Below are 9,492 nucleotides of genomic sequence, written 5' to 3'. Positions count from 1 at the left end.
TAGCTGGGACTACAGGCGCCCGCCACAACGCCCGGCCATTTTTTGGTTGCAGCCATCATTGTTGTTTGGCGGGCACGGGCTGGGGATTCGAACCCACCACCTTAGGTGTATGTGGCTGGCGCCTTAGCCACTGGAGCCACAGGCGCCGAGCCAGAATTAACAATTTTGATACTTTGGTTTGGTTTATTTATAAATTTTTTTTTTTTTGAGACAGAGCCTCAAGCTGTCCCCCTTGGGTAGAGTGCTGGCATCACAGCTCACAGCAACCTCCAACTCCTGGGCTCAAGCGAGTCTCCTGCTTCTGCCTCACAAGTAGCTGGGACCACAGGTGCCCTCCACAACACCTGGCTATTTTTTTTTTGAGACAGAGCCTCAAGCTATCCCCTTAGGTGGAGTGCCAGGGCATCACAGCTCACAGCAACCTCCTGCCTCAAGCCTCCCAAGCAGCTGGGATCACAGGCACCAGCCACAAGGCCCATCCATTTTTATTTTGGTTGCAGCCATCATTGTTGTTTTGGCGGGCCCGGGCTAGATTTGAACCTGCCACCTTAGGTGCATGTGTCTGGCGCCCTAGCCACCCAAGCCACAGCGCCGAGCCCACCGGGCTATTTTTTCTGGTTGCAGCCATCATTGTTGTTTTGGCAGCCCTGGGCTGGATTTGAACCCTAGCCACCCGAGCCACAGGCGCTGAGCCCACCTGGCTATTTTTTTTTTTTTTTGGTTGTAGCCATCATTGTTGTTTGGCGGCCCGGGTTGGATTCGAACCCGCCACCTTAGGCATATGTGGCTAGCGCCTTAGTCACTTGAGCCATAGGCGCCAAGCCGGTTTATTTATAAAATTGAGGAAATATCCTAGGAAGTAGAAAAAAATGACAGTGAAATAAAATTTAGTCAAGAAAGCTGGTACAGTGGCTCATGTCTATAATCCCAGCACTCTGACAGACTGAGGCTGGAGGATCACTTGAGCCTTAAGCCTAGGAGTTTGAGGTTATAGTGAGCTATGATGAAACCACTGTACCTAACTGGGGCAACAGACTGAGACTCTCTCGAAAAAAGAAAAAATTAGTCAAGATAGCTGACCAGAGGTATCTGGTACTTGCCTCCTCTACAAGAAGAACCAAAATACCAAATTAGGTAATCACACTTCAAATAGATCATCTAGGAGATCTAGAGAATGCTGGAATAGAACAGAGACATGACAAAAATTCACCTAAGGCAAGAGAGAGGGAAATAAGGCTGCCTATTTAGCCAGGATTGGCTGGGAGCCTAGAAAGGCTCCCTAATGCTGGGAAAGGTAAATGAATGACTCCTATTCCATATTCCCACAGCAGACTCGTGCACTCCTGGTTATGGGGAACCCCTCAACCCCCTAAGGCCCTGAGACAAACACAAGTCTATCTGGAGACCACAACATTGCTCTAGAGAGGGAGCTCATGCTGGGTCTCATAGCCCACCCTTGAGTCCTTAATAGATACTGCTAGGTGCTATTTTGAGAGTTTAGCTCAACCAGGCTACATCCTTACATGGATCCCAGTACCCCTTACATTTTCATATCTCCAGAGGTCCATTGACCCCACCTGCTGGGTGCACCAGCTGGCTGCTGCTCAACAGGTGAGCCATTGGGAACAACCCCCCGGTCCCTAGCAGGTGAGTTGCTGTGCATTTATTGGTGCCCTAAGGAAAGACAACCCACTTATACCCACAACATAGAGCCATGGTGCACACTCAACTGCCTATTTAAGGCAATGGTTCTTAACCTTTCTAATGCTACAGCCCTTGAAAGCAACTTTCCCTTCCCCAGGAACAGGGGTGCAACACAGCCACTGCCAGCCCTACCTGAGCATTCTGCTGGGGGCTTGGGGAATCACCCTATCCCTGCCTATACAACTAGTGCCCAACCACTTGGGGGCTTGAGGACAGGTCTGCTGGGCCTAGCAACACCCTCCCGTTGCCCAAGCATGACATCTGGGGGTTATCCTACCCCTGTACCACCATTGTTATCAGAGATGTAAAAGTCATTGGATATTAGGAAGGAGGGGGGTGAGCAGGGTTACAAACTTAAACCTGTCAGATACAGTGAATATTATTCAGGTGATCGACATCCATCTAACAAAAACATTTGTACCTTAATATTTTGAAATGAAAATAAAAATAACTCAGAAGTGGCTTATACTTGTAATCCCAGTCATTTGGGAGGTTTAAAGAGGATTGCTTGAGGCCAGAAGTTCAAGACCAGCCTGGGCAATATAGCAAAACCTTGTCGCCACAAAAATTAAATTAACATGGTAGCATGTTCCTGTAGTTCTAGCTGTTCAAGAAGCTCAGGCAGGAGTTTGGGGAAAGATAGCAAGACCTGCTCTTTAAAACAAACAAAAAAGAATAACTCAGTCTGATGGTGTTCCCTGAAACAGTTTCTGTTAAGTAGGAAACACCTGTGCTGGAATATTAGTTGCAAGCTATTTGACACCTGTCATTTTTTTTTTTTTTCTCAGCAAATTGTTCCTACAAAACAGTCATAAAACAATAGCCTAATGAAAAATTAGAGAAGGCTAGAAACAACAATTTATAGAAGAAGAAATAAAAATGAGAAAGTAAGGCTGGGTGTGGTGGCTCACGCCTGTAGTCCCAGCACTCTGGGAGGCCGAGGTGGTCTGATTGCTTGAACTCAGGATTTTAAGACCAGCCTGAGCAAGAGTAAGACCCTAGTCTTTAAAAAATGGCTGGGCGTTGTGGCTCATAGTAACCTCAAACTCTTGGGCTCGAGCAGTCCTCTTGCCTCAGCCAGGGACTATAGGTGCCCGCCAGAACGCCCGTCTGTTTTTAGAGACAGGGTCTCGCTTTAGCTCAAGCTGGTCTTGAACTCCTGAGCTCAAGCAATCCACCTGCCTTGGCCTCCCAGAGTCCTAGGATCACAGGTGTGAGCCACTGTTGCCTGGCCCTTATTTATTTATTGTTTTGAGACAGGGTCTTGCTCTTGCTTAGGCTGGTCTCGAGCTTGTGAGCTCAAGCGATCCACCCACCTTGGCCTCCCAGAGTGCTAGGATTATAGGCATGAGCCACTATGCCCAGCCTATTTTTATTTATTTTATTTTTATTTATTTTTTGAGACAAGAGTATCACTCTGTCACCCTGGTTAGAGTGCCATGGCATCATTGTAGCTCATAGCAGCCTCAAACTCTTGGATTGAAGTGATCCTCTTGCCTTAGCCTTCCAAGTAACTGAGACTACAGGCACCCACCACAATGCCCAGCTCATTTTTCTGTTTTTAGTAGAGATGAGGTCATGCTGGTCTCAAATTCCTGAGCTCAAGCAATCTACCCACCTCAGCCTCCCAGAGTGCTAGGATTACAGGCATGAACCACTGTGCCTAGCTAGTAATATCATTTTAAAAATATGTATTAATTAGTTTGGAATGGATTATTTGGGGTGCTGGGCTGGTCACATGGATTATTACTTTCTTTTCCTATTGAATGAATAAAGATGCCTTTAAAAAATCATTACAACAGCTGGTGTGGTGTCTCATGTCTGTAATCCTAGCATTCTGGGAGGCCAAGGTAGGTGGATTGCCCTAAGCTCAGAAGTTCGAGACTAGCCTGAACCAGAGTGATACCCCATCTCTACAAAAAAAAAAAACCCATGTGTTATGGTGGGTGCCTATAGTCCCAGCTACTTGGGAGGCTGAGGCAAGAGAATCACTTAAGCCCAAGAGTTGGAGGTTGCTGTGAGCTATGATGCCATGGTACTCTACCAAGGGCCATAAAATGAGACTCTGTCTAAATAAAAAATAAATAAAAAATCATTACACCATTAGAAAATAATGAATAGACAGAGGATGCCTTTGGCCAGAAATTTCGAGATATTTCTGGAAGAAAGCAAGTAGACATTAGATGGTCTGTGAAACAGAGTAAACTGCCACCCAGGGTGAGAACTGTAGCAAAGACAAGAGCCTTCCTTTCAGTGGAACACTGAAGACTCTGGGTTCCAAACTCAGGGCCTGTTGAACATAAAGGGTAAAAGTGGCACATGGTTCTATATCTGTGTGATTAAATAAAGGGTGTCCTGCTAGTTGGGCCAGTTGGTCTCTGTCTCATCGTCTAATCATATCCAGAAGTCATGCATAATATAGGAGGTACCTTCTTCTAGGCCAAATCTCAGAGGATTTTTTACTAAACAAACTGGAGAAAATACTTTGGGAATGCCCTAATTTAGGTATAAAATTCATAAAGAGACACGGAATAGAGTCTAAGATAATTCCAGAGCTCCGCTATATACAAAAAGAGGAAAGACAATTTCATTCAGGAAGGAACTACACAAAAGTCTTCCATATTCAGAGTAAAGTGCTCCCTGTTTGAGTAGATTTCAGTTCTGTTGGCATAAGATCACATACCACATAGTTCACCTTTTTAAAGTGTATAATTCAAGTTTTTAGTACACAGAATACCCTCTACTGTTTATCACCTATAAATTCCATAATTATCCCAACCCCTGGCAACCACTAATCTAGTTTTTGTCTCTCTGGATGTGCTAATTCTGGGTGTTTCTATAAATGGAATCATAAATACATGGTCTTTTGTGTATGTTTTATTCACTTAGCATAATGTTTCCAGTAGTCATATATGTTATATAGCTTGTATCAATACTTTGTCCTTTTTTATAAGTGAATAATATTCATGTATGGATGTATATCATTTTGTCCATCCCTCAGTTGATGGGCATTTGAGTTGTTCCCACAGTGAGCAGTTTTTTTGTTGTTGTTGTTTATCTTTTTAGACAGAGTCTTACTATGTCATCCTTGGTAGAGTGCTGTGATGTTACAGCTCATAGCAGCCTTAACTTTTGGGCTTAAGTAATTCTCTTGCCTCAGTCTCCCAAGTAGCTGGGACTACAGGCACCCACCATAATGCCTATTTTGTTGTTGTTGTTGTTGTTGTTGCAGTTGTCATTGTTGTTCAGCAGGCCTGGGCTGGGTTCAAACCCACCAGCCTGGGTGTATGAGTGCGTACAGTGAGCAGATTTTTACAGCAAGAATTGTGTCTTCATGTCCTTCATGTCCAAGATATTCCTGTAGTTTTATTTTTGGATTTTTTTCCTTCTTTGTCTTTTCTTTTTTCCTAGTCTCTTGTTCTATTTCATTCTGTATATGGGTCCCATTTTATATATGGGACTAAGCCTTGCTTTGAGGCCTGGGCTGGGGAGCTACAGCATTGGCCTGGCACGGGGAGGCCTTGAATCTCTGGGCTAGGGTAACCTAGTTTTGGCTTTCTGAACAACAGTATTGGTAGGTCTCCACTGCAACACATTGCTGATTTTCTTCTATATTTGGCAGATGTAGGGTCTTGTTCTTGCCAAGGTTGGTAAGGAGATCCTGGCCTCTGGGGACTTGCTTGCCCTGGCCCCGTAGGGTCATGGAATAGCAGGTGTGCGTCACCATGCCCTGCTGAAGACCATTATTATTCCTGTTTTTCTCTATTCATCCTTCTCTCCTTTTTTTTTCATTTTTCTTTTACTTTTGCCTTTTCTTTCTTTCTCCCTTTTCACTGTTTACTCTTCTCTTCCTTTTGTCCCTGTACCAAAAAGACACTCCATCAGCCAAGCACAGAGACAAGGAAAATTAAGGGAAAGGAGGAAGTGAGAGGAAACAGTAGGGGGAAGAAGTGAATGAGGAGAAAACACACATGAGGAGGAACCAACAAAAAAGTTCTGGCAACATGAAAAAGCAGAACAGATCAACCCTTGCAAGGGATCATGAGACAGCTACCACAGAAGACCCCACTTTAAATAAATTACGGAAATGACAGAAAGTGTCATTTAGAGTATAGATGGCAAAAACAAGGGAATTAAAGGGAAAGTGGAAAACAAAAAGAAATTCAAAAATTGACCTAAGAAATGAATAAAAGACATGATGAAATTAGAAAAGAAATATTGGAGCTTAAGGAATTGAAGGAGTCACTCAGGGAACTTAAAGATGCAATAGAAAGAATCCACAAGGGGCTTGGCACCTGTGGCTCAAGTGGCTAAGGCGCCAGCCACATACACCTAAGGTGGCGGGTTCGAATCCAGCCCCAGCCACCAAACAACAATGACAACTGCAACCAAAAAATAGCCAGGCGCTGTGGTGGGTGCCTGTGGTCCCAGCTACTTGGGAGGCTGAGGCAGGAGACTCGCTTGAGCCCAGAAGTTGGAGGTTACTGTGAGCTGTGATGCCACGGCAGCACTCTACCCAGGGTGACAGCTTGAGGCTCTGTCTCAAAAAAAAAAAAAAAAATAGAATCCACAAGGTATTAGACCATAGAGAAGAAAGAATCTCAGAACTAGAGGATAAGGCTCTTGAGCTAACTTAGGCATTTAAAGATGCAAAAAAGAGAGTAAAAGCAGAGCAATTGCTTAGGGAATTATGAGACTTCACAAAGCAGTCAAGTGTATGAATTATAGGTATTGCTGAAGGGGAAGAAGAAATACTCAAAGGATTGGAAGCCCTACTGGAGGATATCAAAAATGAAAATTTCCCAGTCATCACAAAAAATTCTGACATACTCCTTTTAGATGGATATCAGACCTCTGTTTATCTTAATACAAACAGAGCATCTCCTAGACACATTGTTACCTAACCACGGTCAAAATGAAAGAGAAAATTCTGGCAAGCAGCCTGGAGTAAGCACCAATCTCCTCTACCTCTAGGAGTAGATCCATCAGGGTGACAGCAGACTTATAGCTGAAACTTTCAAGCCAGAAGAGGGTGGTCATCTTCCTTTAGCCTTCATAAACAAAAGAATTTGAGCCCTTGATACTGTATCCTGCTAAACTAACCTTCAAACTCAACAGAAAAATCAATTATTTTATTGACATGCAAACATTGAAGATATTTGTCACAAGAACAGATGCACTCAGACCCATTCTTCATAGACCCATTCTGGATGCTGACCATCCAGTGAAACTAAAGGACAATACGTAGTTTCCATAATGGAAAAAAGATAAAACTAAGCAATAGACCTTCACAAAGTAAGATGAATAGAACTCCACCATACATATCAATTCTCTCAATAAATGTGAATGGCTTGAAAACCCCACTGAAGAGGCATAGGCCTGCTGACTAGAGAAAAAAACAAAAGCCATCTATATGTCTTCAGGAAACACATCTAACCTCGAGGGACAAAAAAAGGCTTATAGTGAAAGGTAGGAAAACAATATTTCAGGCAAATGGAAATCAGAAGAAAAGTGGGGTCATAATTTATGTTCAGGTACAAGTGGATTTAAAGCAATAAAAGGAAAGAAAGATGGCCAGTATGGTGGCTCATGGAGGCTGATGTGGGTGAATTGCTTGAGCTCAGGAGTTCAAGAGTGATATCCCCATCTCTAAAAATAGCTGGCATTGTGGCAGGTGCCTGTAGTGTCAGCTACTCGGGAGGCTGAGGCAAAAGAATTGCTTGAGCCCCAGAGTTTGAGATAGCTGTGAACTATGACTCCACAGCACTCTACCAAGGGCATCAAAGTGAGACTCTTTGAAATATCAAAGGAGACTGAAGAGGATATTTCACTTCTAAATATGTGTGCACCCAACTTAAATGCTTTCAGATTTATGAAAATAAATCCTAACTCAGGGGTCCTCAAACTTTTTAAACGGGGGGCCAGTTCACTGTCCCTCAGACCGTTGCAGAGCCGGACTCCGGGCCCGGGACAAGTTGGCTGCTAAGCAGGACAGGCAGCGGCAGCAAGAACACCTGGCGGGCCATAGTTTGAGGACCCTGCCCTGACTGGTCTGAACAACACGATACCTAACAACACCATAATAGCAGGGACTTGAACACTCTGACAGAACTGGACAGATCCTCTAAACAGAAACTAAACAAAGAAACAAGGGACTTAAATGTGACCTGAGAACAATTTGGCTTAATAGACACAGAACATACCATTCCACAGCTAATGAGTATATATGTTCTTCTCATCAGCTCATGGATCATACTTCAAATTGATCATAATTTAGGACACAGACCAACCTAAACAAAATTAAAAGAATTGAAATTATACTTTGTATCTTTTCAGACCAAACGAATAAAGGTACAACTCAACTCCCAACAAAAGCCTTCATCCCCACACAAAGTCAAGGAAATAAATCAGCCTTATGCTGAATACTGATTGGGTCAAGGAGGAGATAAGGAAATTACTAGATTCCTTAAACACAACAAAAATAAGCCACAAACTACTGAAACCTGTCTGACGCTGTAAAAGCAGTCCTAAAAGGGAAATTTATCTCATTAGATGCCCAAAAAACAAAAAGAGTACACATCAACAACCTAATGAATCATCTCAAGGAAATGGAAAACAAAGAATAATCCAATTCCAAACCTAGCAGAAGAAAAGAAATAACCAAAATTAAATCAGAAATAAATGAAATTATAAACAAAAAGAATCCTTTAGAAAATTAATAAAACAGGCCAGGCATAGTGGTTCACGCCTGTAATCCCAACACTTGGAAAGCTAAGGTGGGTTTATTGCTTGAGCTCAGGAGTTCAAGACCAGCCTGAACAAAATAGCTGAGTGTGGGCAGCGCCTTTAGAGGGCTTAGTGAGCAGGGCGCCAGCCCCATATACCGAGGGTGGCGGGTTCAAACTCAGCCCTGGCCAAACTGCAACAAAAAATAGCCAGGTGTTGTGGTGGACACCCTGTACTCCAGCTACTCAGGAGGCTGAGGCAAGAGAATTGCTTAAGCCTAAGAGCTGGAGGTCGCTGTGAGCTGTGTGTTATGGCACTCTACTGAGGGCAACAAAGTGACACTCTATCTCTAAAAAAAATTAAATAAATAAATAAAAAATAAATAAAAATAGCTGGGTATTGTGGTGGGTGCCTATAGTCACAGCTACTTGGGAGGATGAGGCAAGAGAATTGCTTAAGCCCAAAAGTTTGAGGTTGCTGTGAGTTGTGACGCCATGGCACTCTACCTTGGGCAACAAAGTGAGACTTTGTCTCAAAAAAAAAAAAAAACTAACAAAACAAAAAGTTGGTTCTTCTCAAAGATAAAATTGATAAACCTTTGGCCAGATTAACTAAAAACAGAGAATTAAAATCTCTATAACTTCAATCAGAAACAAAAAAGGGAAAATAACAACTGATACCTCAGAGATATGAGATCATTTCTGATTATGACAAAACCCTCTATGCCCAGAAATTTGACATTGTGGAGGAAAGGAACCAATACCTGGAATCACGAATCATACCCTCTCCTTAGACTTAACCAGGAAGAAATGGGTCTCTTGACTGGACCAATATCAAGCACCAAAATTGAAGAAACAATAAAAAGCTCCCAACGAAAAAAAGTCCTGGACCAGGCAGCTTCATACCATTCTATCAAACCTTCTTTTTTTTTTTTTTTTTTTATTAAATGATAGCTGTATACATTAATGCAAACATGGGGTACAGTGTAGTGTTTCCATATACATTTTGAAATACTTTCATCAAGCTGGTTCACATAAATTTCATGTCATTTGCATAGTCATT

At 42.8% G+C, this 9,492-nt stretch overlaps 1 protein-coding gene across 1 annotated transcript in view; it reads left to right on the top strand.

Moving 5' to 3' along the window:
• EEF1AKMT1 (EEF1A lysine methyltransferase 1) overlaps positions 1-9,492 on the top strand; it is a 36,009-nt gene that overhangs the window by 11,454 nt on the left and 15,063 nt on the right. The window lies entirely within an intron of this gene.

This window comes from Otolemur garnettii, unplaced genomic scaffold (genome assembly GCF_000181295.1).
Source record: "Otolemur garnettii isolate 467f Iridium unplaced genomic scaffold, OtoGar3 scaffold00106, whole genome shotgun sequence".
Taxonomy (NCBI): domain Eukaryota; kingdom Metazoa; phylum Chordata; class Mammalia; order Primates; family Galagidae; genus Otolemur; species Otolemur garnettii.
The sequence above is the reverse complement of the archived record's forward strand: the minus strand, read 5'-3'. Positions and strand labels throughout refer to the sequence as shown.